Source organism: Lepisosteus platostomus, unplaced genomic scaffold, assembly GCF_059453375.1.
Source record: "Lepisosteus platostomus isolate fLepPlt1 unplaced genomic scaffold, fLepPlt1.hap1 Scaffold_173_H1, whole genome shotgun sequence".
NCBI classification, from domain to species: Eukaryota; Metazoa; Chordata; class Actinopteri; order Semionotiformes; family Lepisosteidae; genus Lepisosteus; species Lepisosteus platostomus.
Window position 1 is genome coordinate 20036 of NW_028291554.1, and position 22019 is coordinate 42054.

Genomic DNA, 22019 nt, shown 5'->3' on the forward strand with positions numbered 1-22019 from the left:
TTCTTTCTTTTGTTTCGGCAGGCAGGCGTGTGTGCGCGCGCGTCCCCGTCCCTCCCTCCCTCCCGAGAGAGAGCTGCCCCTTGCCTCTGCCCGCAGGTGCTGGCGCTCGGCTTTCGCTTGCAGCCGGTTGGGCGCAGCTGCTGCCGGTGGGAGGGGCCTAAGCTAAGGAGGCCGGGCGGCTGGCGCCCCCTGCGGCTGCGGTCGTTGTCGGGCCGTTGACAGAAGATCAAAGAGCAGGGCCCCCGCCCGGGACTGGCAGGAAGGCAGGCGGGCAGGCAAGAGAGTGGGGGAGCAGAGTCCCGCGGCAGGCCTCTGGCTGCAGGGAGGCCGGCAGCTGCGCGGGTCCCGGGCTCCAGAGGAGTCGGCCTGCGCCACTGTGCGCCAGCGGAACGCCCGCGCGTCGGTCCGCGCCTTTGTGGGCATCGCTTCTCGGCCTTTTGGCTAAGATCAAGTGTAGTATCTGTTCTTATCAGTTTAATATCTGATACGTCCCCCATCGGGGGACCACATATTAAACGGATTTTTGGAACAGGGAGCTGGATCAGGAGCTTGCTCCGTCCTCTCCACGCATCGGCCCGGTATTGCAGCGCCTCCGGGAGCGGTGCACCACCTTCTCTCAGCGGTGAAAAGACAGACGTAGGTAGGTAGCGAGCGAGCAAGCGAAGTGGACTGGAGCTCCTTCTTCTCGGGTCTCGTCCCTCGTCCCCCATCTGTGTGTCTCTGTGTTCTGTCTCTCTCTCGCCCTCTCGGTTCCCGTGCTCCCTCTGTGCGCTTTCCCGCGTCTCGACTCTCTGGGCAAGCAGGCCGGCCCCCTTTTCGGCTCCCGTGCGTTTTCCCTCCAAAAAACTTAGGTTTTTCAGCCTTTTCCCAGGGAGGCAGGCGTGGCTTGCTTGCTTGCTTGCTTGCTTGCTTGCTTGCGTGTGTGTCCGTCCCCGTCCCTGCAGGCGGGCCCCTTTCGACAGCTGGGCGTTTTCCCTCCAAAAAACTTAGTATATCCACCTTTTCTTTCTTTTGTTTCGGCAGGCAGGCGTGTGTGCGCGCGCGTCCCCGTCCCTCCCTCCCTCCCGAGAGAGAGCTGCCCCTTGCCTCTGCCCGCAGGTGCTGGCGCTCGGCTTTCGCTTGCAGCCGGTTGGGCGCAGCTGCTGCCGGTGGGAGGGGCCTAAGCTAAGGAGGCCGGGCGGCTGGCGCCCCCTGCGGCTGCGGTCGTTGTCGGGCCGTTGACAGAAGATCAAAGAGCAGGGCCCCCGCCCGGGACTGGCAGGAAGGCAGGCGGGCAGGCAAGAGAGTGGGGGAGCAGAGTCCCGCGGCAGGCCTCTGGCTGCAGGGAGGCCGGCAGCTGCGCGGGTCCCGGGCTCCAGAGGAGTCGGCCTGCGCCACTGTGCGCCAGCGGAACGCCCGCGCGTCGGTCCGCGCCTTTGTGGGCATCGCTTCTCGGCCTTTTGGCTAAGATCAAGTGTAGTATCTGTTCTTATCAGTTTAATATCTGATACGTCCCCCATCGGGGGACCACATATTAAACGGATTTTTGGAACAGGGAGCTGGATCAGGAGCTTGCTCCGTCCTCTCCACGCATCGGCCCGGTATTGCAGCGCCTCCGGGAGCGGTGCACCACCTTCTCTCAGCGGTGAAAAGACAGACGTAGGTAGGTAGCGAGCGAGCAAGCGAAGTGGACTGGAGCTCCTTCTTCTCGGGTCTCGTCCCTCGTCCCCCATCTGTGTGTCTCTGTGTTCTGTCTCTCTCTCGCCCTCTCGGTTCCCGTGCTCCCTCTGTGCGCTTTCCCGCGTCTCGACTCTCTGGGCAAGCAGGCCGGCCCCCTTTTCGGCTCCCGTGCGTTTTCCCTCCAAAAAACTTAGGTTTTTCAGCCTTTTCCCAGGGAGGCAGGCGTGGCTTGCTTGCTTGCTTGCTTGCTTGCTTGCTTGCGTGTGTGTCCGTCCCCGTCCCTGCAGGCGGGCCCCTTTCGACAGCTGGGCGTTTTCCCTCCAAAAAACTTAGTATATCCACCTTTTCTTTCTTTTGTTTCGGCAGGCAGGCGTGTGTGCGCGCGCGTCCCCGTCCCTCCCTCCCTCCCGAGAGAGAGCTGCCCCTTGCCTCTGCCCGCAGGTGCTGGCGCTCGGCTTTCGCTTGCAGCCGGTTGGGCGCAGCTGCTGCCGGTGGGAGGGGCCTAAGCTAAGGAGGCCGGGCGGCTGGCGCCCCCTGCGGCTGCGGTCGTTGTCGGGCCGTTGACAGAAGATCAAAGAGCAGGGCCCCCGCCCGGGACTGGCAGGAAGGCAGGCGGGCAGGCAAGAGAGTGGGGGAGCAGAGTCCCGCGGCAGGCCTCTGGCTGCAGGGAGGCCGGCAGCTGCGCGGGTCCCGGGCTCCAGAGGAGTCGGCCTGCGCCACTGTGCGCCAGCGGAACGCCCGCGCGTCGGTCCGCGCCTTTGTGGGCATCGCTTCTCGGCCTTTTGGCTAAGATCAAGTGTAGTATCTGTTCTTATCAGTTTAATATCTGATACGTCCCCCATCGGGGGACCACATATTAAACGGATTTTTGGAACAGGGAGCTGGATCAGGAGCTTGCTCCGTCCTCTCCACGCATCGGCCCGGTATTGCAGCGCCTCCGGGAGCGGTGCACCACCTTCTCTCAGCGGTGAAAAGACAGACGTAGGTAGGTAGCGAGCGAGCAAGCGAAGTGGACTGGAGCTCCTTCTTCTCGGGTCTCGTCCCTCGTCCCCCATCTGTGTGTCTCTGTGTTCTGTCTCTCTCTCGCCCTCTCGGTTCCCGTGCTCCCTCTGTGCGCTTTCCCGCGTCTCGACTCTCTGGGCAAGCAGGCCGGCCCCCTTTTCGGCTCCCGTGCGTTTTCCCTCCAAAAAACTTAGGTTTTTCAGCCTTTTCCCAGGGAGGCAGGCGTGGCTTGCTTGCTTGCTTGCTTGCTTGCTTGCTTGCGTGTGTGTCCGTCCCCGTCCCTGCAGGCGGGCCCCTTTCGACAGCTGGGCGTTTTCCCTCCAAAAAACTTAGTATATCCACCTTTTCTTTCTTTTGTTTCGGCAGGCAGGCGTGTGTGCGCGCGCGTCCCCGTCCCTCCCTCCCTCCCGAGAGAGAGCTGCCCCTTGCCTCTGCCCGCAGGTGCTGGCGCTCGGCTTTCGCTTGCAGCCGGTTGGGCGCAGCTGCTGCCGGTGGGAGGGGCCTAAGCTAAGGAGGCCGGGCGGCTGGCGCCCCCTGCGGCTGCGGTCGTTGTCGGGCCGTTGACAGAAGATCAAAGAGCAGGGCCCCCGCCCGGGACTGGCAGGAAGGCAGGCGGGCAGGCAAGAGAGTGGGGGAGCAGAGTCCCGCGGCAGGCCTCTGGCTGCAGGGAGGCCGGCAGCTGCGCGGGTCCCGGGCTCCAGAGGAGTCGGCCTGCGCCACTGTGCGCCAGCGGAACGCCCGCGCGTCGGTCCGCGCCTTTGTGGGCATCGCTTCTCGGCCTTTTGGCTAAGATCAAGTGTAGTATCTGTTCTTATCAGTTTAATATCTGATACGTCCCCCATCGGGGGACCACATATTAAACGGATTTTTGGAACAGGGAGCTGGATCAGGAGCTTGCTCCGTCCTCTCCACGCATCGGCCCGGTATTGCAGCGCCTCCGGGAGCGGTGCACCACCTTCTCTCAGCGGTGAAAAGACAGACGTAGGTAGGTAGCGAGCGAGCAAGCGAAGTGGACTGGAGCTCCTTCTTCTCGGGTCTCGTCCCTCGTCCCCCATCTGTGTGTCTCTGTGTTCTGTCTCTCTCTCGCCCTCTCGGTTCCCGTGCTCCCTCTGTGCGCTTTCCCGCGTCTCGACTCTCTGGGCAAGCAGGCCGGCCCCCTTTTCGGCTCCCGTGCGTTTTCCCTCCAAAAAACTTAGGTTTTTCAGCCTTTTCCCAGGGAGGCAGGCGTGGCTTGCTTGCTTGCTTGCTTGCTTGCTTGCTTGCGTGTGTGTCCGTCCCCGTCCCTGCAGGCGGGCCCCTTTCGACAGCTGGGCGTTTTCCCTCCAAAAAACTTAGTATATCCACCTTTTCTTTCTTTTGTTTCGGCAGGCAGGCGTGTGTGCGCGCGTCCCCGTCCCTCCCTCCCTCCCGAGAGAGAGCTGCCCCTTGCCTCTGCCCGCAGGTGCTGGCGCTCGGCTTTCGCTTGCAGCCGGTTGGGCGCAGCTGCTGCCGGTGGGAGGGGCCTAAGCTAAGGAGGCCGGGCGGCTGGCGCCCCCTGCGGCTGCGGTCGTTGTCGGGCCGTTGACAGAAGATCAAAGAGCAGGGCCCCCGCCCGGGACTGGCAGGAAGGCAGGCGGGCAGGCAAGAGAGTGGGGGAGCAGAGTCCCGCGGCAGGCCTCTGGCTGCAGGGAGGCCGGCAGCTGCGCGGGTCCCGGGCTCCAGAGGAGTCGGCCTGCGCCACTGTGCGCCAGCGGAACGCCCGCGCGTCGGTCCGCGCCTTTGTGGGCATCGCTTCTCGGCCTTTTGGCTAAGATCAAGTGTAGTATCTGTTCTTATCAGTTTAATATCTGATACGTCCCCCATCGGGGGACCACATATTAAACGGATTTTTGGAACAGGGAGCTGGATCAGGAGCTTGCTCCGTCCTCTCCACGCATCGGCCCGGTATTGCAGCGCCTCCGGGAGCGGTGCACCACCTTCTCTCAGCGGTGAAAAGACAGACGTAGGTAGGTAGCGAGCGAGCAAGCGAAGTGGACTGGAGCTCCTTCTTCTCGGGTCTCGTCCCTCGTCCCCCATCTGTGTGTCTCTGTGTTCTGTCTCTCTCTCGCCCTCTCGGTTCCCGTGCTCCCTCTGTGCGCTTTCCCGCGTCTCGACTCTCTGGGCAAGCAGGCCGGCCCCCTTTTCGGCTCCCGTGCGTTTTCCCTCCAAAAAACTTAGGTTTTTCAGCCTTTTCCCAGGGAGGCAGGCGTGGCTTGCTTGCTTGCTTGCTTGCTTGCTTGCTTGCGTGTGTGTCCGTCCCCGTCCCTGCAGGCGGGCCCCTTTCGACAGCTGGGCGTTTTCCCTCCAAAAAACTTAGTATATCCACCTTTTCTTTCTTTTGTTTCGGCAGGCAGGCGTGTGTGCGCGCGCGTCCCCGTCCCTCCCTCCCTCCCGAGAGAGAGCTGCCCCTTGCCTCTGCCCGCAGGTGCTGGCGCTCGGCTTTCGCTTGCAGCCGGTTGGGCGCAGCTGCTGCCGGTGGGAGGGGCCTAAGCTAAGGAGGCCGGGCGGCTGGCGCCCCCTGCGGCTGCGGTCGTTGTCGGGCCGTTGACAGAAGATCAAAGAGCAGGGCCCCCGCCCGGGACTGGCAGGAAGGCAGGCGGGCAGGCAAGAGAGTGGGGGAGCAGAGTCCCGCGGCAGGCCTCTGGCTGCAGGGAGGCCGGCAGCTGCGCGGGTCCCGGGCTCCAGAGGAGTCGGCCTGCGCCACTGTGCGCCAGCGGAACGCCCGCGCGTCGGTCCGCGCCTTTGTGGGCATCGCTTCTCGGCCTTTTGGCTAAGATCAAGTGTAGTATCTGTTCTTATCAGTTTAATATCTGATACGTCCCCCATCGGGGGACCACATATTAAACGGATTTTTGGAACAGGGAGCTGGATCAGGAGCTTGCTCCGTCCTCTCCACGCATCGGCCCGGTATTGCAGCGCCTCCGGGAGCGGTGCACCACCTTCTCTCAGCGGTGAAAAGACAGACGTAGGTAGGTAGCGAGCGAGCAAGCGAAGTGGACTGGAGCTCCTTCTTCTCGGGTCTCGTCCCTCGTCCCCCATCTGTGTGTCTCTGTGTTCTGTCTCTCTCTCGCCCTCTCGGTTCCCGTGCTCCCTCTGTGCGCTTTCCCGCGTCTCGACTCTCTGGGCAAGCAGGCCGGCCCCCTTTTCGGCTCCCGTGCGTTTTCCCTCCAAAAAACTTAGGTTTTTCAGCCTTTTCCCAGGGAGGCAGGCGTGGCTTGCTTGCTTGCTTGCTTGCTTGCTTGCTTGCGTGTGTGTCCGTCCCCGTCCCTGCAGGCGGGCCCCTTTCGACAGCTGGGCGTTTTCCCTCCAAAAAACTTAGTATATCCACCTTTTCTTTCTTTTGTTTCGGCAGGCAGGCGTGTGTGCGCGCGCGTCCCCGTCCCTCCCTCCCTCCCGAGAGAGAGCTGCCCCTTGCCTCTGCCCGCAGGTGCTGGCGCTCGGCTTTCGCTTGCAGCCGGTTGGGCGCAGCTGCTGCCGGTGGGAGGGGCCTAAGCTAAGGAGGCCGGGCGGCTGGCGCCCCCTGCGGCTGCGGTCGTTGTCGGGCCGTTGACAGAAGATCAAAGAGCAGGGCCCCCGCCCGGGACTGGCAGGAAGGCAGGCGGGCAGGCAAGAGAGTGGGGGAGCAGAGTCCCGCGGCAGGCCTCTGGCTGCAGGGAGGCCGGCAGCTGCGCGGGTCCCGGGCTCCAGAGGAGTCGGCCTGCGCCACTGTGCGCCAGCGGAACGCCCGCGCGTCGGTCCGCGCCTTTGTGGGCATCGCTTCTCGGCCTTTTGGCTAAGATCAAGTGTAGTATCTGTTCTTATCAGTTTAATATCTGATACGTCCCCCATCGGGGGACCACATATTAAACGGATTTTTGGAACAGGGAGCTGGATCAGGAGCTTGCTCCGTCCTCTCCACGCATCGGCCCGGTATTGCAGCGCCTCCGGGAGCGGTGCACCACCTTCTCTCAGCGGTGAAAAGACAGACGTAGGTAGGTAGCGAGCGAGCAAGCGAAGTGGACTGGAGCTCCTTCTTCTCGGGTCTCGTCCCTCGTCCCCCATCTGTGTGTCTCTGTGTTCTGTCTCTCTCTCGCCCTCTCGGTTCCCGTGCTCCCTCTGTGCGCTTTCCCGCGTCTCGACTCTCTGGGCAAGCAGGCCGGCCCCCTTTTCGGCTCCCGTGCGTTTTCCCTCCAAAAAACTTAGGTTTTTCAGCCTTTTCCCAGGGAGGCAGGCGTGGCTTGCTTGCTTGCTTGCTTGCTTGCTTGCTTGCGTGTGTGTCCGTCCCCGTCCCTGCAGGCGGGCCCCTTTCGACAGCTGGGCGTTTTCCCTCCAAAAAACTTAGTATATCCACCTTTTCTTTCTTTTGTTTCGGCAGGCAGGCGTGTGTGCGCGCGCGTCCCCGTCCCTCCCTCCCTCCCGAGAGAGAGCTGCCCCTTGCCTCTGCCCGCAGGTGCTGGCGCTCGGCTTTCGCTTGCAGCCGGTTGGGCGCAGCTGCTGCCGGTGGGAGGGGCCTAAGCTAAGGAGGCCGGGCGGCTGGCGCCCCCTGCGGCTGCGGTCGTTGTCGGGCCGTTGACAGAAGATCAAAGAGCAGGGCCCCCGCCCGGGACTGGCAGGAAGGCAGGCGGGCAGGCAAGAGAGTGGGGGAGCAGAGTCCCGCGGCAGGCCTCTGGCTGCAGGGAGGCCGGCAGCTGCGCGGGTCCCGGGCTCCAGAGGAGTCGGCCTGCGCCACTGTGCGCCAGCGGAACGCCCGCGCGTCGGTCCGCGCCTTTGTGGGCATCGCTTCTCGGCCTTTTGGCTAAGATCAAGTGTAGTATCTGTTCTTATCAGTTTAATATCTGATACGTCCCCCATCGGGGGACCACATATTAAACGGATTTTTGGAACAGGGAGCTGGATCAGGAGCTTGCTCCGTCCTCTCCACGCATCGGCCCGGTATTGCAGCGCCTCCGGGAGCGGTGCACCACCTTCTCTCAGCGGTGAAAAGACAGACGTAGGTAGGTAGCGAGCGAGCAAGCGAAGTGGACTGGAGCTCCTTCTTCTCGGGTCTCGTCCCTCGTCCCCCATCTGTGTGTCTCTGTGTTCTGTCTCTCTCTCGCCCTCTCGGTTCCCGTGCTCCCTCTGTGCGCTTTCCCGCGTCTCGACTCTCTGGGCAAGCAGGCCGGCCCCCTTTTCGGCTCCCGTGCGTTTTCCCTCCAAAAAACTTAGGTTTTTCAGCCTTTTCCCAGGGAGGCAGGCGTGGCTTGCTTGCTTGCTTGCTTGCTTGCTTGCTTGCGTGTGTGTCCGTCCCCGTCCCTGCAGGCGGGCCCCTTTCGACAGCTGGGCGTTTTCCCTCCAAAAAACTTAGTATATCCACCTTTTCTTTCTTTTGTTTCGGCAGGCAGGCGTGTGTGCGCGCGCGTCCCCGTCCCTCCCTCCCTCCCGAGAGAGAGCTGCCCCTTGCCTCTGCCCGCAGGTGCTGGCGCTCGGCTTTCGCTTGCAGCCGGTTGGGCGCAGCTGCTGCCGGTGGGAGGGGCCTAAGCTAAGGAGGCCGGGCGGCTGGCGCCCCCTGCGGCTGCGGTCGTTGTCGGGCCGTTGACAGAAGATCAAAGAGCAGGGCCCCCGCCCGGGACTGGCAGGAAGGCAGGCGGGCAGGCAAGAGAGTGGGGGAGCAGAGTCCCGCGGCAGGCCTCTGGCTGCAGGGAGGCCGGCAGCTGCGCGGGTCCCGGGCTCCAGAGGAGTCGGCCTGCGCCACTGTGCGCCAGCGGAACGCCCGCGCGTCGGTCCGCGCCTTTGTGGGCATCGCTTCTCGGCCTTTTGGCTAAGATCAAGTGTAGTATCTGTTCTTATCAGTTTAATATCTGATACGTCCCCCATCGGGGGACCACATATTAAACGGATTTTTGGAACAGGGAGCTGGATCAGGAGCTTGCTCCGTCCTCTCCACGCATCGGCCCGGTATTGCAGCGCCTCCGGGAGCGGTGCACCACCTTCTCTCAGCGGTGAAAAGACAGACGTAGGTAGGTAGCGAGCGAGCAAGCGAAGTGGACTGGAGCTCCTTCTTCTCGGGTCTCGTCCCTCGTCCCCCATCTGTGTGTCTCTGTGTTCTGTCTCTCTCTCGCCCTCTCGGTTCCCGTGCTCCCTCTGTGCGCTTTCCCGCGTCTCGACTCTCTGGGCAAGCAGGCCGGCCCCCTTTTCGGCTCCCGTGCGTTTTCCCTCCAAAAAACTTAGGTTTTTCAGCCTTTTCCCAGGGAGGCAGGCGTGGCTTGCTTGCTTGCTTGCTTGCTTGCTTGCTTGCGTGTGTGTCCGTCCCCGTCCCTGCAGGCGGGCCCCTTTCGACAGCTGGGCGTTTTCCCTCCAAAAAACTTAGTATATCCACCTTTTCTTTCTTTTGTTTCGGCAGGCAGGCGTGTGTGCGCGCGCGTCCCCGTCCCTCCCTCCCTCCCGAGAGAGAGCTGCCCCTTGCCTCTGCCCGCAGGTGCTGGCGCTCGGCTTTCGCTTGCAGCCGGTTGGGCGCAGCTGCTGCCGGTGGGAGGGGCCTAAGCTAAGGAGGCCGGGCGGCTGGCGCCCCCTGCGGCTGCGGTCGTTGTCGGGCCGTTGACAGAAGATCAAAGAGCAGGGCCCCCGCCCGGGACTGGCAGGAAGGCAGGCGGGCAGGCAAGAGAGTGGGGGAGCAGAGTCCCGCGGCAGGCCTCTGGCTGCAGGGAGGCCGGCAGCTGCGCGGGTCCCGGGCTCCAGAGGAGTCGGCCTGCGCCACTGTGCGCCAGCGGAACGCCCGCGCGTCGGTCCGCGCCTTTGTGGGCATCGCTTCTCGGCCTTTTGGCTAAGATCAAGTGTAGTATCTGTTCTTATCAGTTTAATATCTGATACGTCCCCCATCGGGGGACCACATATTAAACGGATTTTTGGAACAGGGAGCTGGATCAGGAGCTTGCTCCGTCCTCTCCACGCATCGGCCCGGTATTGCAGCGCCTCCGGGAGCGGTGCACCACCTTCTCTCAGCGGTGAAAAGACAGACGTAGGTAGGTAGCGAGCGAGCAAGCGAAGTGGACTGGAGCTCCTTCTTCTCGGGTCTCGTCCCTCGTCCCCCATCTGTGTGTCTCTGTGTTCTGTCTCTCTCTCGCCCTCTCGGTTCCCGTGCTCCCTCTGTGCGCTTTCCCGCGTCTCGACTCTCTGGGCAAGCAGGCCGGCCCCCTTTTCGGCTCCCGTGCGTTTTCCCTCCAAAAAACTTAGGTTTTTCAGCCTTTTCCCAGGGAGGCAGGCGTGGCTTGCTTGCTTGCTTGCTTGCTTGCTTGCTTGCGTGTGTGTCCGTCCCCGTCCCTGCAGGCGGGCCCCTTTCGACAGCTGGGCGTTTTCCCTCCAAAAAACTTAGTATATCCACCTTTTCTTTCTTTTGTTTCGGCAGGCAGGCGTGTGTGCGCGCGCGTCCCCGTCCCTCCCTCCCTCCCGAGAGAGAGCTGCCCCTTGCCTCTGCCCGCAGGTGCTGGCGCTCGGCTTTCGCTTGCAGCCGGTTGGGCGCAGCTGCTGCCGGTGGGAGGGGCCTAAGCTAAGGAGGCCGGGCGGCTGGCGCCCCCTGCGGCTGCGGTCGTTGTCGGGCCGTTGACAGAAGATCAAAGAGCAGGGCCCCCGCCCGGGACTGGCAGGAAGGCAGGCGGGCAGGCAAGAGAGTGGGGGAGCAGAGTCCCGCGGCAGGCCTCTGGCTGCAGGGAGGCCGGCAGCTGCGCGGGTCCCGGGCTCCAGAGGAGTCGGCCTGCGCCACTGTGCGCCAGCGGAACGCCCGCGCGTCGGTCCGCGCCTTTGTGGGCATCGCTTCTCGGCCTTTTGGCTAAGATCAAGTGTAGTATCTGTTCTTATCAGTTTAATATCTGATACGTCCCCCATCGGGGGACCACATATTAAACGGATTTTTGGAACAGGGAGCTGGATCAGGAGCTTGCTCCGTCCTCTCCACGCATCGGCCCGGTATTGCAGCGCCTCCGGGAGCGGTGCACCACCTTCTCTCAGCGGTGAAAAGACAGACGTAGGTAGGTAGCGAGCGAGCAAGCGAAGTGGACTGGAGCTCCTTCTTCTCGGGTCTCGTCCCTCGTCCCCCATCTGTGTGTCTCTGTGTTCTGTCTCTCTCTCGCCCTCTCGGTTCCCGTGCTCCCTCTGTGCGCTTTCCCGCGTCTCGACTCTCTGGGCAAGCAGGCCGGCCCCCTTTTCGGCTCCCGTGCGTTTTCCCTCCAAAAAACTTAGGTTTTTCAGCCTTTTCCCAGGGAGGCAGGCGTGGCTTGCTTGCTTGCTTGCTTGCTTGCTTGCTTGCGTGTGTGTCCGTCCCCGTCCCTGCAGGCGGGCCCCTTTCGACAGCTGGGCGTTTTCCCTCCAAAAAACTTAGTATATCCACCTTTTCTTTCTTTTGTTTCGGCAGGCAGGCGTGTGTGCGCGCGCGTCCCCGTCCCTCCCTCCCTCCCGAGAGAGAGCTGCCCCTTGCCTCTGCCCGCAGGTGCTGGCGCTCGGCTTTCGCTTGCAGCCGGTTGGGCGCAGCTGCTGCCGGTGGGAGGGGCCTAAGCTAAGGAGGCCGGGCGGCTGGCGCCCCCTGCGGCTGCGGTCGTTGTCGGGCCGTTGACAGAAGATCAAAGAGCAGGGCCCCCGCCCGGGACTGGCAGGAAGGCAGGCGGGCAGGCAAGAGAGTGGGGGAGCAGAGTCCCGCGGCAGGCCTCTGGCTGCAGGGAGGCCGGCAGCTGCGCGGGTCCCGGGCTCCAGAGGAGTCGGCCTGCGCCACTGTGCGCCAGCGGAACGCCCGCGCGTCGGTCCGCGCCTTTGTGGGCATCGCTTCTCGGCCTTTTGGCTAAGATCAAGTGTAGTATCTGTTCTTATCAGTTTAATATCTGATACGTCCCCCATCGGGGGACCACATATTAAACGGATTTTTGGAACAGGGAGCTGGATCAGGAGCTTGCTCCGTCCTCTCCACGCATCGGCCCGGTATTGCAGCGCCTCCGGGAGCGGTGCACCACCTTCTCTCAGCGGTGAAAAGACAGACGTAGGTAGGTAGCGAGCGAGCAAGCGAAGTGGACTGGAGCTCCTTCTTCTCGGGTCTCGTCCCTCGTCCCCCATCTGTGTGTCTCTGTGTTCTGTCTCTCTCTCGCCCTCTCGGTTCCCGTGCTCCCTCTGTGCGCTTTCCCGCGTCTCGACTCTCTGGGCAAGCAGGCCGGCCCCCTTTTCGGCTCCCGTGCGTTTTCCCTCCAAAAAACTTAGGTTTTTCAGCCTTTTCCCAGGGAGGCAGGCGTGGCTTGCTTGCTTGCTTGCTTGCTTGCTTGCTTGCGTGTGTGTCCGTCCCCGTCCCTGCAGGCGGGCCCCTTTCGACAGCTGGGCGTTTTCCCTCCAAAAAACTTAGTATATCCACCTTTTCTTTCTTTTGTTTCGGCAGGCAGGCGTGTGTGCGCGCGCGTCCCCGTCCCTCCCTCCCTCCCGAGAGAGAGCTGCCCCTTGCCTCTGCCCGCAGGTGCTGGCGCTCGGCTTTCGCTTGCAGCCGGTTGGGCGCAGCTGCTGCCGGTGGGAGGGGCCTAAGCTAAGGAGGCCGGGCGGCTGGCGCCCCCTGCGGCTGCGGTCGTTGTCGGGCCGTTGACAGAAGATCAAAGAGCAGGGCCCCCGCCCGGGACTGGCAGGAAGGCAGGCGGGCAGGCAAGAGAGTGGGGGAGCAGAGTCCCGCGGCAGGCCTCTGGCTGCAGGGAGGCCGGCAGCTGCGCGGGTCCCGGGCTCCAGAGGAGTCGGCCTGCGCCACTGTGCGCCAGCGGAACGCCCGCGCGTCGGTCCGCGCCTTTGTGGGCATCGCTTCTCGGCCTTTTGGCTAAGATCAAGTGTAGTATCTGTTCTTATCAGTTTAATATCTGATACGTCCCCCATCGGGGGACCACATATTAAACGGATTTTTGGAACAGGGAGCTGGATCAGGAGCTTGCTCCGTCCTCTCCACGCATCGGCCCGGTATTGCAGCGCCTCCGGGAGCGGTGCACCACCTTCTCTCAGCGGTGAAAAGACAGACGTAGGTAGGTAGCGAGCGAGCAAGCGAAGTGGACTGGAGCTCCTTCTTCTCGGGTCTCGTCCCTCGTCCCCCATCTGTGTGTCTCTGTGTTCTGTCTCTCTCTCGCCCTCTCGGTTCCCGTGCTCCCTCTGTGCGCTTTCCCGCGTCTCGACTCTCTGGGCAAGCAGGCCGGCCCCCTTTTCGGCTCCCGTGCGTTTTCCCTCCAAAAAACTTAGGTTTTTCAGCCTTTTCCCAGGGAGGCAGGCGTGGCTTGCTTGCTTGCTTGCTTGCTTGCTTGCTTGCGTGTGTGTCCGTCCCCGTCCCTGCAGGCGGGCCCCTTTCGACAGCTGGGCGTTTTCCCTCCAAAAAACTTAGTATATCCACCTTTTCTTTCTTTTGTTTCGGCAGGCAGGCGTGTGTGCGCGCGCGTCCCCGTCCCTCCCTCCCTCCCGAGAGAGAGCTGCCCCTTGCCTCTGCCCGCAGGTGCTGGCGCTCGGCTTTCGCTTGCAGCCGGTTGGGCGCAGCTGCTGCCGGTGGGAGGGGCCTAAGCTAAGGAGGCCGGGCGGCTGGCGCCCCCTGCGGCTGCGGTCGTTGTCGGGCCGTTGACAGAAGATCAAAGAGCAGGGCCCCCGCCCGGGACTGGCAGGAAGGCAGGCGGGCAGGCAAGAGAGTGGGGGAGCAGAGTCCCGCGGCAGGCCTCTGGCTGCAGGGAGGCCGGCAGCTGCGCGGGTCCCGGGCTCCAGAGGAGTCGGCCTGCGCCACTGTGCGCCAGCGGAACGCCCGCGCGTCGGTCCGCGCCTTTGTGGGCATCGCTTCTCGGCCTTTTGGCTAAGATCAAGTGTAGTATCTGTTCTTATCAGTTTAATATCTGATACGTCCCCCATCGGGGGACCACATATTAAACGGATTTTTGGAACAGGGAGCTGGATCAGGAGCTTGCTCCGTCCTCTCCACGCATCGGCCCGGTATTGCAGCGCCTCCGGGAGCGGTGCACCACCTTCTCTCAGCGGTGAAAAGACAGACGTAGGTAGGTAGCGAGCGAGCAAGCGAAGTGGACTGGAGCTCCTTCTTCTCGGGTCTCGTCCCTCGTCCCCCATCTGTGTGTCTCTGTGTTCTGTCTCTCTCTCGCCCTCTCGGTTCCCGTGCTCCCTCTGTGCGCTTTCCCGCGTCTCGACTCTCTGGGCAAGCAGGCCGGCCCCCTTTTCGGCTCCCGTGCGTTTTCCCTCCAAAAAACTTAGGTTTTTCAGCCTTTTCCCAGGGAGGCAGGCGTGGCTTGCTTGCTTGCTTGCTTGCTTGCTTGCTTGCGTGTGTGTCCGTCCCCGTCCCTGCAGGCGGGCCCCTTTCGACAGCTGGGCGTTTTCCCTCCAAAAAACTTAGTATATCCACCTTTTCTTTCTTTTGTTTCGGCAGGCAGGCGTGTGTGCGCGCGCGTCCCCGTCCCTCCCTCCCTCCCGAGAGAGAGCTGCCCCTTGCCTCTGCCCGCAGGTGCTGGCGCTCGGCTTTCGCTTGCAGCCGGTTGGGCGCAGCTGCTGCCGGTGGGAGGGGCCTAAGCTAAGGAGGCCGGGCGGCTGGCGCCCCCTGCGGCTGCGGTCGTTGTCGGGCCGTTGACAGAAGATCAAAGAGCAGGGCCCCCGCCCGGGACTGGCAGGAAGGCAGGCGGGCAGGCAAGAGAGTGGGGGAGCAGAGTCCCGCGGCAGGCCTCTGGCTGCAGGGAGGCCGGCAGCTGCGCGGGTCCCGGGCTCCAGAGGAGTCGGCCTGCGCCACTGTGCGCCAGCGGAACGCCCGCGCGTCGGTCCGCGCCTTTGTGGGCATCGCTTCTCGGCCTTTTGGCTAAGATCAAGTGTAGTATCTGTTCTTATCAGTTTAATATCTGATACGTCCCCCATCGGGGGACCACATATTAAACGGATTTTTGGAACAGGGAGCTGGATCAGGAGCTTGCTCCGTCCTCTCCACGCATCGGCCCGGTATTGCAGCGCCTCCGGGAGCGGTGCACCACCTTCTCTCAGCGGTGAAAAGACAGACGTAGGTAGGTAGCGAGCGAGCAAGCGAAGTGGACTGGAGCTCCTTCTTCTCGGGTCTCGTCCCTCGTCCCCCATCTGTGTGTCTCTGTGTTCTGTCTCTCTCTCGCCCTCTCGGTTCCCGTGCTCCCTCTGTGCGCTTTCCCGCGTCTCGACTCTCTGGGCAAGCAGGCCGGCCCCCTTTTCGGCTCCCGTGCGTTTTCCCTCCAAAAAACTTAGGTTTTTCAGCCTTTTCCCAGGGAGGCAGGCGTGGCTTGCTTGCTTGCTTGCTTGCTTGCTTGCTTGCGTGTGTGTCCGTCCCCGTCCCTGCAGGCGGGCCCCTTTCGACAGCTGGGCGTTTTCCCTCCAAAAAACTTAGTATATCCACCTTTTCTTTCTTTTGTTTCGGCAGGCAGGCGTGTGTGCGCGCGCGTCCCCGTCCCTCCCTCCCTCCCGAGAGAGAGCTGCCCCTTGCCTCTGCCCGCAGGTGCTGGCGCTCGGCTTTCGCTTGCAGCCGGTTGGGCGCAGCTGCTGCCGGTGGGAGGGGCCTAAGCTAAGGAGGCCGGGCGGCTGGCGCCCCCTGCGGCTGCGGTCGTTGTCGGGCCGTTGACAGAAGATCAAAGAGCAGGGCCCCCGCCCGGGACTGGCAGGAAGGCAGGCGGGCAGGCAAGAGAGTGGGGGAGCAGAGTCCCGCGGCAGGCCTCTGGCTGCAGGGAGGCCGGCAGCTGCGCGGGTCCCGGGCTCCAGAGGAGTCGGCCTGCGCCACTGTGCGCCAGCGGAACGCCCGCGCGTCGGTCCGCGCCTTTGTGGGCATCGCTTCTCGGCCTTTTGGCTAAGATCAAGTGTAGTATCTGTTCTTATCAGTTTAATATCTGATACGTCCCCCATCGGGGGACCACATATTAAACGGATTTTTGGAACAGGGAGCTGGATCAGGAGCTTGCTCCGTCCTCTCCACGCATCGGCCCGGTATTGCAGCGCCTCCGGGAGCGGTGCACCACCTTCTCTCAGCGGTGAAAAGACAGACGTAGGTAGGTAGCGAGCGAGCAAGCGAAGTGGACTGGAGCTCCTTCTTCTCGGGTCTCGTCCCTCGTCCCCCATCTGTGTGTCTCTGTGTTCTGTCTCTCTCTCGCCCTCTCGGTTCCCGTGCTCCCTCTGTGCGCTTTCCCGCGTCTCGACTCTCTGGGCAAGCAGGCCGGCCCCCTTTTCGGCTCCCGTGCGTTTTCCCTCCAAAAAACTTAGGTTTTTCAGCCTTTTCCCAGGGAGGCAGGCGTGGCTTGCTTGCTTGCTTGCTTGCTTGCTTGCTTGCGTGTGTGTCCGTCCCCGTCCCTGCAGGCGGGCCCCTTTCGACAGCTGGGCGTTTTCCCTCCAAAAAACTTAGTATATCCACCTTTTCTTTCTTTTGTTTCGGCAGGCAGGCGTGTGTGCGCGCGCGTCCCCGTCCCTCCCTCCCTCCCGAGAGAGAGCTGCCCCTTGCCTCTGCCCGCAGGTGCTGGCGCTCGGCTTTCGCTTGCAGCCGGTTGGGCGCAGCTGCTGCCGGTGGGAGGGGCCTAAGCTAAGGAGGCCGGGCGGCTGGCGCCCCCTGCGGCTGCGGTCGTTGTCGGGCCGTTGACAGAAGATCAAAGAGCAGGGCCCCCGCCCGGGACTGGCAGGAAGGCAGGCGGGCAGGCAAGAGAGTGGGGGAGCAGAGTCCCGCGGCAGGCCTCTGGCTGCAGGGAGGCCGGCAGCTGCGCGGGTCCCGGGCTCCAGAGGAGTCGGCCTGCGCCACTGTGCGCCAGCGGAACGCCCGCGCGTCGGTCCGCGCCTTTGTGGGCATCGCTTCTCGGCCTTTTGGCTAAGATCAAGTGTAGTATCTGTTCTTATCAGTTTAATATCTGATACGTCCCCCATCGGGGGACCACATATTAAACGGATTTTTGGAACAGGGAGCTGGATCAGGAGCTTGCTCCGTCCTCTCCACGCATCGGCCCGGTATTGCAGCGCCTCCGGGAGCGGTGCACCACCTTCTCTCAGCGGTGAAAAGACAGACGTAGGTAGGTAGCGAGCGAGCAAGCGAAGTGGACTGGAGCTCCTTCTTCTCGGGTCTCGTCCCTCGTCCCCCATCTGTGTGTCTCTGTGTTCTGTCTCTCTCTCGCCCTCTCGGTTCCCGTGCTCCCTCTGTGCGCTTTCCCGCGTCTCGACTCTCTGGGCAAGCAGGCCGGCCCCCTTTTCGGCTCCCGTGCGTTTTCCCTCCAAAAAACTTAGGTTTTTCAGCCTTTTCCCAGGGAGGCAGGCGTGGCTTGCTTGCTTGCTTGCTTGCTTGCTTGCTTGCGTGTGTGTCCGTCCCCGTCCCTGCAGGCGGGCCCCTTTCGACAGCTGGGCGTTTTCCCTCCAAAAAACTTAGTATATCCACCTTTTCTTTCTTTTGTTTCGGCAGGCAGGCGTGTGTGCGCGCGCGTCCCCGTCCCTCCCTCCCTCCCGAGAGAGAGCTGCCCCTTGCCTCTGCCCGCAGGTGCTGGCGCTCGGCTTTCGCTTGCAGCCGGTTGGGCGCAGCTGCTGCCGGTGGGAGGGGCCTAAGCTAAGGAGGCCGGGCGGCTGGCGCCCCCTGCGGCTGCGGTCGTTGTCGGGCCGTTGACAGAAGATCAAAGAGCAGGGCCCCCGCCCGGGACTGGCAGGAAGGCAGGCGGGCAGGCAAGAGAGTGGGGGAGCAGAGTCCCGCGGCAGGCCTCTGGCTGCAGGGAGGCCGGCAGCTGCGCGGGTCCCGGGCTCCAGAGGAGTCGGCCTGCGCCACTGTGCGCCAGCGGAACGCCCGCGCGTCGGTCCGCGCCTTTGTGGGCATCGCTTCTCGGCCTTTTGGCTAAGATCAAGTGTAGTATCTGTTCTTATCAGTTTAATATCTGATACGTCCCCCATCGGGGGACCACATATTAAACGGATTTTTGGAACAGGGAGCTGGATCAGGAGCTTGCTCCGTCCTCTCCACGCATCGGCCCGGTATTGCAGCGCCTCCGGGAGCGGTGCACCACCTTCTCTCAGCGGTGAAAAGACAGACGTAGGTAGGTAGCGAGCGAGCAAGCGAAGTGGACTGGAGCTCCTTCTTCTCGGGTCTCGTCCCTCGTCCCCCATCTGTGTGTCTCTGTGTTCTGTCTCTCTCTCGCCCTCTCGGTTCCCGTGCTCCCTCTGTGCGCTTTCCCGCGTCTCGACTCTCTGGGCAAGCAGGCCGGCCCCCTTTTCGGCTCCCGTGCGTTTTCCCTCCAAAAAACTTAGGTTTTTCAGCCTTTTCCCAGGGAGGCAGGCGTGGCTTGCTTGCTTGCTTGCTTGCTTGCTTGCTTGCGTGTGTGTCCGTCCCCGTCCCTGCAGGCGGGCCCCTTTCGACAGCTGGGCGTTTTCCCTCCAAAAAACTTAGTATATCCACCTTTTCTTTCTTTTGTTTCGGCAGGCAGGCGTGTGTGCGCGCGCGTCCCCGTCCCTCCCTCCCTCCCGAGAGAGAGCTGCCCCTTGCCTCTGCCCGCAGGTGCTGGCGCTCGGCTTTCGCTTGCAGCCGGTTGGGCGCAGCTGCTGCCGGTGGGAGGGGCCTAAGCTAAGGAGGCCGGGCGGCTGGCGCCCCCTGCGGCTGCGGTCGTTGTCGGGCCGTTGACAGAAGATCAAAGAGCAGGGCCCCCGCCCGGGACTGGCAGGAAGGCAGGCGGGCAGGCAAGAGAGTGGGGGAGCAGAGTCCCGCGGCAGGCCTCTGGCTGCAGGGAGGCCGGCAGCTGCGCGGGTCCCGGGCTCCAGAGGAGTCGGCCTGCGCCACTGTGCGCCAGCGGAACGCCCGCGCGTCGGTCCGCGCCTTTGTGGGCATCGCTTCTCGGCCTTTTGGCTAAGATCAAGTGTAGTATCTGTTCTTATCAGTTTAATATCTGATACGTCCCCCATCGGGGGACCACATATTAAACGGATTTTTGGAACAGGGAGCTGGATCAGGAGCTTGCTCCGTCCTCTCCACGCATCGGCCCGGTATTGCAGCGCCTCCGGGAGCGGTGCACCACCTTCTCTCAGCGGTGAAAAGACAGACGTAGGTAGGTAGCGAGCGAGCAAGCGAAGTGGACTGGAGCTCCTTCTTCTCGGGTCTCGTCCCTCGTCCCCCATCTGTGTGTCTCTGTGTTCTGTCTCTCTCTCGCCCTCTCGGTTCCCGTGCTCCCTCTGTGCGCTTTCCCGCGTCTCGACTCTCTGGGCAAGCAGGCCGGCCCCCTTTTCGGCTCCCGTGCGTTTTCCCTCCAAAAAACTTAGGTTTTTCAGCCTTTTCCCAGGGAGGCAGGCGTGGCTTGCTTGCTTGCTTGCTTGCTTGCTTGCTTGCGTGTGTGTCCGTCCCCGTCCCTGCAGGCGGGCCCCTTTCGACAGCTGGGCGTTTTCCCTCCAAAAAACTTAGTATATCCACCTTTTCTTTCTTTTGTTTCGGCAGGCAGGCGTGTGTGCGCGCGCGTCCCCGTCCCTCCCTCCCTCCCGAGAGAGAGCTGCCCCTTGCCTCTGCCCGCAGGTGCTGGCGCTCGGCTTTCGCTTGCAGCCGGTTGGGCGCAGCTGCTGCCGGTGGGAGGGGCCTAAGCTAAGGAGGCCGGGCGGCTGGCGCCCCCTGCGGCTGCGGTCGTTGTCGGGCCGTTGACAGAAGATCAAAGAGCAGGGCCCCCGCCCGGGACTGGCAGGAAGGCAGGCGGGCAGGCAAGAGAGTGGGGGAGCAGAGTCCCGCGGCAGGCCTCTGGCTGCAGGGAGGCCGGCAGCTGCGCGGGTCCCGGGCTCCAGAGGAGTCGGCCTGCGCCACTGTGCGCCAGCGGAACGCCCGCGCGTCGGTCCGCGCCTTTGTGGGCATCGCTTCTCGGCCTTTTGGCTAAGATCAAGTGTAGTATCTGTTCTTATCAGTTTAATATCTGATACGTCCCCCATCGGGGGACCACATATTAAACGGATTTTTGGAACAGGGAGCTGGATCAGGAGCTTGCTCCGTCCTCTCCACGCATCGGCCCGGTATTGCAGCGCCTCCGGGAGCGGTGCACCACCTTCTCTCAGCGGTGAAAAGACAGACGTAGGTAGGTAGCGAGCGAGCAAGCGAAGTGGACTGGAGCTCCTTCTTCTCGGGTCTCGTCCCTCGTCCCCCATCTGTGTGTCTCTGTGTTCTGTCTCTCTCTCGCCCTCTCGGTTCCCGTGCTCCCTCTGTGCGCTTTCCCGCGTCTCGACTCTCTGGGCAAGCAGGCCGGCCCCCTTTTCGGCTCCCGTGCGTTTTCCCTCCAAAAAACTTAGGTTTTTCAGCCTTTTCCCAGGGAGGCAGGCGTGGCTTGCTTGCTTGCTTGCTTGCTTGCTTGCTTGCGTGTGTGTCCGTCCCCGTCCCTGCAGGCGGGCCCCTTTCGACAGCTGGGCGTTTTCCCTCCAAAAAACTTAGTATATCCACCTTTTCTTTCTTTTGTTTCGGCAGGCAGGCGTGTGTGCGCGCGCGTCCCCGTCCCTCCCTCCCTCCCGAGAGAGAGCTGCCCCTTGCCTCTGCCCGCAGGTGCTGGCGCTCGGCTTTCGCTTGCAGCCGGTTGGGCGCAGCTGCTGCCGGTGGGAGGGGCCTAAGCTAAGGAGGCCGGGCGGCTGGCGCCCCCTGCGGCTGCGGTCGTTGTCGGGCCGTTGACAGAAGATCAAAGAGCAGGGCCCCCGCCCGGGACTGGCAGGAAGGCAGGCGGGCAGGCAAGAGAGTGGGGGAGCAGAGTCCCGCGGCAGGCCTCTGGCTGCAGGGAGGCCGGCAGCTGCGCGGGTCCCGGGCTCCAGAGGAGTCGGCCTGCGCCACTGTGCGCCAGCGGAACGCCCGCGCGTCGGTCCGCGCCTTTGTGGGCATCGCTTCTCGGCCTTTTGGCTAAGATCAAGTGTAGTATCTGTTCTTATCAGTTTAATATCTGATACGTCCCCCATCGGGGGACCACATATTAAACGGATTTTTGGAACAGGGAGCTGGATCAGGAGCTTGCTCCGTCCTCTCCACGCATCGGCCCGGTATTGCAGCGCCTCCGGGAGCGGTGCACCACCTTCTCTCAGCGGTGAAAAGACAGACGTAGGTAGGTAGCGAGCGAGCAAGCGAAGTGGACTGGAGCTCCTTCTTCTCGGGTCTCGTCCCTCGTCCCCCATCTGTGTGTCTCTGTGTTCTGTCTCTCTCTCGCCCTCTCGGTTCCCGTGCTCCCTCTGTGCGCTTTCCCGCGTCTCGACTCTCTGGGCAAGCAGGCCGGCCCCCTTTTCGGCTCCCGTGCGTTTTCCCTCCAAAAAACTTAGGTTTTTCAGCCTTTTCCCAGGGAGGCAGGCGTGGCTTGCTTGCTTGCTTGCTTGCTTGCTTGCTTGCGTGTGTGTCCGTCCCCGTCCCTGCAGGCGGGCCCCTTTCGACAGCTGGGCGTTTTCCCTCCAAAAAACTTAGTATATCCACCTTTTCTTTCTTTTGTTTCGGCAGGCAGGCGTGTGTGCGCGCGCGTCCCCGTCCCTCCCTCCCTCCCGAGAGAGAGCTGCCCCTTGCCTCTGCCCGCAGGTGCTGGCGCTCGGCTTTCGCTTGCAGCCGGTTGGGCGCAGCTGCTGCCGGTGGGAGGGGCCTAAGCTAAGGAGGCCGGGCGGCTGGCGCCCCCTGCGGCTGCGGTCGTTGTCGGGCCGTTGACAGAAGATCAAAGAGCAGGGCCCCCGCCCGGGACTGGCAGGAAGGCAGGCGGGCAGGCAAGAGAGTGGGGGAGCAGAGTCCCGCGGCAGGCCTCTGGCTGCAGGGAGGCCGGCAGCTGCGCGGGTCCCGGGCTCCAGAGGAGTCGGCCTGCGCCACTGTGCGCCAGCGGAACGCCCGCGCGTCGGTCCGCGCCTTTGTGGGCATCGCTTCTCGGCCTTTTGGCTAAGATCAAGTGTAGTATCTGTTCTTATCAGTTTAATATCTGATACGTCCCCCATCGGGGGACCACATATTAAACGGATTTTTGGAACAGGGAGCTGGATCAGGAGCTTGCTCCGTCCTCTCCACGCATCGGCCCGGTATTGCAGCGCCTCCGGGAGCGGTGCACCACCTTCTCTCAGCGGTGAAAAGACAGACGTAGGTAGGTAGCGAGCGAGCAAGCGAAGTGGACTGGAGCTCCTTCTTCTCGGGTCTCGTCCCTCGTCCCCCATCTGTGTGTCTCTGTGTTCTGTCTCTCTCTCGCCCTCTCGGTTCCCGTGCTCCCTCTGTGCGCTTTCCCGCGTCTCGACTCTCTGGGCAAGCAGGCCGGCCCCCTTTTCGGCTCCCGTGCGTTTTCCCTCCAAAAAACTTAGGTTTTTCAGCCTTTTCCCAGGGAGGCAGGCGTGGCTTGCTTGCTTGCTTGCTTGCTTGCTTGCTTGCGTGTGTGTCCGTCCCCGTCCCTGCAGGCGGGCCCCTTTCGACAGCTGGGCGTTTTCCCTCC

At 63.0% G+C, this 22019-nt stretch overlaps 22 non-coding genes across 22 annotated transcripts; all 22 read left to right on the top strand.

Moving 5' to 3' along the window:
• The first annotated feature begins 421 nt into the window (after positions 1 to 421).
• LOC148636450 (U2 spliceosomal RNA) lies at positions 422 to 612 on the top strand. The gene has a single exon (XR_015932235.1). It is a non-coding gene; the product is annotated as a U2 spliceosomal RNA (small nuclear RNA).
• Positions 613 to 1423: 811 nt separating this feature from the next.
• LOC148636451 (U2 spliceosomal RNA) lies at positions 1424 to 1614 on the top strand. Its single transcript, XR_015932236.1, has one exon. It is a non-coding gene; the product is annotated as a U2 spliceosomal RNA (small nuclear RNA).
• An 811-nt stretch (positions 1615 to 2425) lies between these two features.
• Positions 2426 to 2616, top strand: LOC148636452 (U2 spliceosomal RNA). Its single transcript, XR_015932237.1, has one exon. It is a non-coding gene; the product is annotated as a U2 spliceosomal RNA (small nuclear RNA).
• Positions 2617 to 3427: 811 nt separating this feature from the next.
• On the top strand, positions 3428 to 3618 carry LOC148636453 (U2 spliceosomal RNA). Its single transcript, XR_015932238.1, has one exon. It is a non-coding gene; the product is annotated as a U2 spliceosomal RNA (small nuclear RNA).
• An 809-nt stretch (positions 3619 to 4427) lies between these two features.
• LOC148636454 (U2 spliceosomal RNA) lies at positions 4428 to 4618 on the top strand. Its single transcript, XR_015932239.1, has one exon. It is a non-coding gene; the product is annotated as a U2 spliceosomal RNA (small nuclear RNA).
• An 811-nt stretch (positions 4619 to 5429) lies between these two features.
• Positions 5430 to 5620, top strand: LOC148636455 (U2 spliceosomal RNA). Its single transcript, XR_015932241.1, has one exon. It is a non-coding gene; the product is annotated as a U2 spliceosomal RNA (small nuclear RNA).
• Positions 5621 to 6431: 811 nt separating this feature from the next.
• On the top strand, positions 6432 to 6622 carry LOC148636456 (U2 spliceosomal RNA). Its single transcript, XR_015932242.1, has one exon. It is a non-coding gene; the product is annotated as a U2 spliceosomal RNA (small nuclear RNA).
• Positions 6623 to 7433: 811 nt separating this feature from the next.
• LOC148636457 (U2 spliceosomal RNA) lies at positions 7434 to 7624 on the top strand. The gene has a single exon (XR_015932243.1). It is a non-coding gene; the product is annotated as a U2 spliceosomal RNA (small nuclear RNA).
• An 811-nt stretch (positions 7625 to 8435) lies between these two features.
• LOC148636458 (U2 spliceosomal RNA) lies at positions 8436 to 8626 on the top strand. Its single transcript, XR_015932244.1, has one exon. It is a non-coding gene; the product is annotated as a U2 spliceosomal RNA (small nuclear RNA).
• An 811-nt stretch (positions 8627 to 9437) lies between these two features.
• LOC148636459 (U2 spliceosomal RNA) lies at positions 9438 to 9628 on the top strand. Its single transcript, XR_015932245.1, has one exon. It is a non-coding gene; the product is annotated as a U2 spliceosomal RNA (small nuclear RNA).
• Positions 9629 to 10439: 811 nt separating this feature from the next.
• Positions 10440 to 10630, top strand: LOC148636460 (U2 spliceosomal RNA). Its single transcript, XR_015932246.1, has one exon. It is a non-coding gene; the product is annotated as a U2 spliceosomal RNA (small nuclear RNA).
• Positions 10631 to 11441: 811 nt separating this feature from the next.
• On the top strand, positions 11442 to 11632 carry LOC148636461 (U2 spliceosomal RNA). The gene has a single exon (XR_015932247.1). It is a non-coding gene; the product is annotated as a U2 spliceosomal RNA (small nuclear RNA).
• An 811-nt stretch (positions 11633 to 12443) lies between these two features.
• Positions 12444 to 12634, top strand: LOC148636462 (U2 spliceosomal RNA). Its single transcript, XR_015932248.1, has one exon. It is a non-coding gene; the product is annotated as a U2 spliceosomal RNA (small nuclear RNA).
• Positions 12635 to 13445: 811 nt separating this feature from the next.
• LOC148636463 (U2 spliceosomal RNA) lies at positions 13446 to 13636 on the top strand. Its single transcript, XR_015932249.1, has one exon. It is a non-coding gene; the product is annotated as a U2 spliceosomal RNA (small nuclear RNA).
• An 811-nt stretch (positions 13637 to 14447) lies between these two features.
• Positions 14448 to 14638, top strand: LOC148636464 (U2 spliceosomal RNA). The gene has a single exon (XR_015932250.1). It is a non-coding gene; the product is annotated as a U2 spliceosomal RNA (small nuclear RNA).
• An 811-nt stretch (positions 14639 to 15449) lies between these two features.
• On the top strand, positions 15450 to 15640 carry LOC148636465 (U2 spliceosomal RNA). The gene has a single exon (XR_015932252.1). It is a non-coding gene; the product is annotated as a U2 spliceosomal RNA (small nuclear RNA).
• An 811-nt stretch (positions 15641 to 16451) lies between these two features.
• LOC148636466 (U2 spliceosomal RNA) lies at positions 16452 to 16642 on the top strand. The gene has a single exon (XR_015932253.1). It is a non-coding gene; the product is annotated as a U2 spliceosomal RNA (small nuclear RNA).
• Positions 16643 to 17453: 811 nt separating this feature from the next.
• LOC148636467 (U2 spliceosomal RNA) lies at positions 17454 to 17644 on the top strand. The gene has a single exon (XR_015932254.1). It is a non-coding gene; the product is annotated as a U2 spliceosomal RNA (small nuclear RNA).
• An 811-nt stretch (positions 17645 to 18455) lies between these two features.
• Positions 18456 to 18646, top strand: LOC148636468 (U2 spliceosomal RNA). The gene has a single exon (XR_015932255.1). It is a non-coding gene; the product is annotated as a U2 spliceosomal RNA (small nuclear RNA).
• Positions 18647 to 19457: 811 nt separating this feature from the next.
• Positions 19458 to 19648, top strand: LOC148636469 (U2 spliceosomal RNA). Its single transcript, XR_015932256.1, has one exon. It is a non-coding gene; the product is annotated as a U2 spliceosomal RNA (small nuclear RNA).
• An 811-nt stretch (positions 19649 to 20459) lies between these two features.
• On the top strand, positions 20460 to 20650 carry LOC148636470 (U2 spliceosomal RNA). Its single transcript, XR_015932257.1, has one exon. It is a non-coding gene; the product is annotated as a U2 spliceosomal RNA (small nuclear RNA).
• An 811-nt stretch (positions 20651 to 21461) lies between these two features.
• Positions 21462 to 21652, top strand: LOC148636471 (U2 spliceosomal RNA). Its single transcript, XR_015932258.1, has one exon. It is a non-coding gene; the product is annotated as a U2 spliceosomal RNA (small nuclear RNA).
• Positions 21653 to 22019: the final 367 nt, after the last annotated feature.